This window comes from Octopus bimaculoides, chromosome 26 (genome assembly GCF_001194135.2).
Source record: "Octopus bimaculoides isolate UCB-OBI-ISO-001 chromosome 26, ASM119413v2, whole genome shotgun sequence".
Taxonomy (NCBI): domain Eukaryota; kingdom Metazoa; phylum Mollusca; class Cephalopoda; order Octopoda; family Octopodidae; genus Octopus; species Octopus bimaculoides.
In genome coordinates, this window is record NC_069006.1 from 24,528,912 (window position 1) to 24,533,670 (window position 4,759).

Genomic DNA, 4,759 nt, shown 5'->3' on the forward strand with positions numbered 1-4,759 from the left:
AACGTTCTAGAGGTCTGTACCAAGCTGCAATGTCTGCTTTAACTTGGATTCTACAGCTGGATGCCCTCCCTGATGCCAACCACTTTATAGAATGGACTGGGTGCTTGTTCCATGGCTCCAGCACTGGTGAGGTCTGCAACTGAATGTTGGGGTCTAGCATTGAGGGATATGCAAGTGTGATAGAGAAACGGGAGTTCAATTAGTTGCTAGTTTGTATATAGTGGAGCACTGTGTTTAGTGGATATTGACAAAAGGAATAAGTTTTTAATGTCTTCAAGACAAAGCTTTTAAATCTTGCAACAGCTTCACTTCACTTGTTGTTCTGCCAGCGTTGATAAAGTAAGCACTGGACAAGTCAATGCAGGAGACTATAAGATAGAAATAGCAGCTAATGGAGGAGAATAGTAGAGTGCAAAACATAGCTAAGTATTCATCGTCAAAGATATCTCAGTGTCTTAATCATGAATGTAGAAATTGGGTTGTGTAGTCCTAGATATATTGTGGTTGAAAGAAGAGAAAAACAAGCTGGTTAGTCAAGGCTAGAATTTCTTTCAGTATAGCTCTTGCTTGAGCAGTTCTGACCTGGGGTTAGCTAAACACCACCGAATACATAACTACTGGGATCTTATTCAATCAGTGATAACCCTTGCTATGAAGATTACTTTTCTAATTAGTAGAAAAATGGGATTTCTGTTTGTCGCTGAACTGGAAACAGTAACCTCACCATCTGTAGCCATAACTTAGTATAGGTTGTAAACATTCACACACACACCCGTACTTTGTGATGGGCTTCTTTTAGTTTCCATCAACCAAACTCTCTCACAAGACATTAAGTAGGTTCTGATCTCTGGTAGAAGATCCTTGTCCAAGTGGGACTGAACCTGAATCCACAGGCTTTGAGAAGCTTCATGTCTTTGTGTCCCCCATCTGATGACAGACCCCCTCTTCCTTGCCCGTTCAGCTGCTTACTTCTTTTTATGATTTGTAGAAATACTTTCAGAGATATATTCAAAAGTGGGGGACTCTTAAATAAGGTAGATTAGAAATATAGGAATGAGGTAAGAGGAGAAACGGGGTTACTGGACAGAACTTCAGTAAACAAGGAAAGGCTACGTTTAGATCCCTTAGCTTAGCTCTTAACCTAGGTGCTGACATCGATATACTTGAGACACTAACTTTTACTTACACCTGATTTATAATTCATTCTCGTCTTCAAAATTATTATTATTATTATTATTATTATTACTTTTATGATTATTATTATTATTAATGTGTTACAAAGAGCAGCAGAGTGCTAGAAACATGTTAGAGCGGCAGATAAAAGTGTTTAGTTGATCTTCTCTATGTTCTGAGCTCAAATCTCACTAAGGTTGGTTTTTACTGTTGATAATCCAGCAGAAATGTCTTGTGACAGTATATAGTTACCTATAGTACATAGAGAACTGTATACTGTATGCAGCAGATATCTGTAGTATAGAGAGAACTGTATATGCAGTACATGTAGCAGTATATACCTGTTTGTATATGGTTGTTTGTCCTATCATTCTGAGTTTTAATTATGCCAGTCTCAGCTTTGTTAATCATTCATCTGGCTCCTTAAAAGTACCAGTGAAATTACTAGGGCTCAGTTTACTTAACTGTTTCCTTACTCCCGAAATTTCTAGCCTTGTGCCGATACATGTATCCTCGTTTGTCACTGGTGTTTGGTTCCAAAAGACACTGTGATAAATGGAATCATAAAACATATGCGGAAAATGGGTTTCAATTTGAGACGCCTTCAAATCAGTTCTTAAATACGGGGTCTGATCGATAAGTATCGGGACCGGGCTATAAAAAGTAAAACTACAACACCTGTCACTTCGGCATTTAATCTCCTTTGAAGTAACCCCAGCCTGGAGCCACACCCTTTATAACCAGCATTGTTTCCCTTGATGGAAGCATCCCTGAGTCTCCTCTTTTGCGAGTGGATAGCAAGCAGCTGCCTCGTCGCATTCTCCTGGATCCCTTTGCCGTCTTGACATCTTGGCCCTTTCAAGTGGGATTTGCTTTTTCATTCTTTTACTCTTTTACTTGTTTCAGTCATTTGACTGCGGCCATGCTGGGGCAGCGCCTTTAGTCGAACAACTCGACCCCAGGACTTATTCTTTGCAAGCCTATTATTCTATCGGTATCTTTTGCTGAACTGCTAAGTGACGGGGACATAGACACACCAAGCAGTGGTGGGGGACTAATACATACAGGAGACCCAACTGGGAGAGCAACTCCTGTCGTTGCCACAGATGGTGGAAGCAGGTTAAGGAGGGGGTCAACAGCTTTAAAAGAGCAGCATGCTGCTCAGAAGTGCACTGCTAGCATAGTGAATGGGGAAAGCTTGGTCTGCTATGCTGGCAGTCGTGTATACTTGTCAAGAGCAGGGCTCATTAGCCACCAACGGAACTGCAAATGCAAAATATAAGTTAGTCCTAGAGCGCACAAGGTTTTGTAAGGGATTATAATACTATCCATGTGTAAGAAACTTCCACATTTTTTTAACTTAACTCTCAACAAAAAAGGGTTCCTTATACAGGTTAAAATACGGTAAGTACCAGTGAAACACTGGGGTCGATGTAATTGACTAGCCTCCTCCTCTCAAAATTTCAGGCCTCATGCCTACAGTAGAAAGGGTTATTAAGCCGATGATCTGGCCGAATCGTTAGCAATCTGGACAAAATACTTCACTGTATTTCGCCTGTCGCTCAGGGTCAATAAATTAATCACCAATGAAACATTGGGGTTGATGTGATCAACTGGTCCCTTTCCCCCAAATTTCAGGCCTTGTGACTCTTGTAGAAAGGATTATTATTATCATTATTATTAATATTTTACCTTTCACCCCTCTGGTGTTGATAAAGTCCTGGTCAAATGCTGAGGTCAGTTTACTCAACTAATTCCCTCTCTGACCTTGTGCCTGTTTTTAGAACTATTACTACTACTATTAATCCTTCTAAATGCTTTGCAGTATTTATTTAAATTAAATCTTTGACTGCTGGATGCCCTTTCTAACACCAACCATTTTCCAAGGCCTGCTGGGTATGTAATTAAATTATGGCACCAGTATTTGAGAGGATAGGTGTGATAGAGTGATGGCTAGCAAGAGGAAGATAAATGGTAAGAGGGAATGATGCTTGCCGATGTTAAATTGCCAGTGGGGTGGGGTATGGGTGGAGCGTAAAAAAACTGGGACGCTGCTGGTTATGACAGTGAGGGTCCCAATTAATCTGATCAATGTAACGGCCTGCTCAGGAAATTAACATGCAAGTGGTTGAGTGCTCCACAGACATACCCTTCATGTAGTTTTCAGGGAGATTCAGCATGACAGAATGTGACAAAGCTGGCCCTTTTGAATTACAGGTACAACCCATTTTTTTCCAGCTGAGTGGACTGGAGCAATGGGAAATAAAATGTGTTGTTTAAGGACACAATGCACTGCCAAGTATTGAACTCATCGCCTTCCGATCATAAGGTGAATGCTCTAACCACTAAGGCACATGCCCTGGTGAACGTATGAGGTAGATGCAGCCTCATGAGGTCCCTTTTTTATGCCTTCAGATGGTGCAGGTATGGTTGTGTGGTAAGAAGTTTGCTGCCCTGACCACATGGATCCAGGTTCAGTCCCACTGTGTGACACCTTGTGCAAGTGTCTTCTACTATTACCCAGGACCAACCAGAGCCTTGTGAGTGGATTTGGTAGATGGAAATTGAAGGAAGCACTAAGAAACCCTTAGTATGTTGATGTGTGCACACACACACACACACACACATATATATATATATATATATATATATATATACACACACACACACACACACACACATGTTACTATCACCTTACCTTGACATTGCATGATAGATGGTTATATTCTAGGCTTTTTTTCAAATAACTCGATCCTTTTTAAAGTGATTTACTCTCGTCCACAAATGATAGAATCAACCTTGGTAGGTTTTGAAATCAGAACATAGAGTTACTACGTGGTCAAATAACTAGAATCTGTAGCCGTAAAATGAATTAATGTCTTGGACAAGTATTTCAATCAGATTGGATGTGGACTGTTGTCAAACAAGGAGAAAAAAAAAAAATGGAATATTTGTGGTTGGAAAATGAATGTCATTCAATTCTAAAACTTTTTTTTAATTTGCGTGTTTAAATGATTTTCTTTTTTCTTACATTTATAAAGCCATGGTTTTATGTGTTTATTCATTTAATTATTGTCCCCCTTCTAGTTATTCTGTGCTTTTCTTTCTATCTTCCGTGGACGAAAACATTTTCAAATTTATAGAGAGAAAAAATGAAATTCAGTAACACCATGTAACAGTTTTTTCTTTTTTGTCTTTGGTCAATAAGTGTTATTTCCCATTTCAAAGGAAACGACTACCATTCCCTTCAAACTTGGCTTTTGTCGCTTGGACATCAATGTTTTGAAACTGACCTATTTTCCATTACATTCAAAATAGATTCAATACTGAGTTGCTGAAGCAGAAATACCGTTATAGCAAATATTCTGCTCAATACCACAGATTTGCTTGTCACTTGCCTTGACTGTAACCCCTTGAGCATGTCCTTTAGTGGCTGACAATATGTGCATCTCTGATCATGAACAGGAAAAGTGGGAGGGAACATCGTAGCACCCCTTCTAGATAGCAATACTTCAATTATTGAAATAACTTTTTCTCCACTGAAATTCCTTCCACTTCTTCCTCTCTATCCTCACCCCCCCCCCCC

At 39.8% G+C, this 4,759-nt stretch overlaps 1 protein-coding gene across 1 annotated transcript in view; it reads left to right on the forward strand.

The window, feature by feature from the left end:
* Positions 1 to 4,759, forward strand: part of LOC106875842 (nuclear receptor corepressor 1) — a 114,665-nt gene that overhangs the window by 98,054 nt on the left and 11,852 nt on the right. The gene's annotated exons all lie outside the window — the stretch shown is intronic.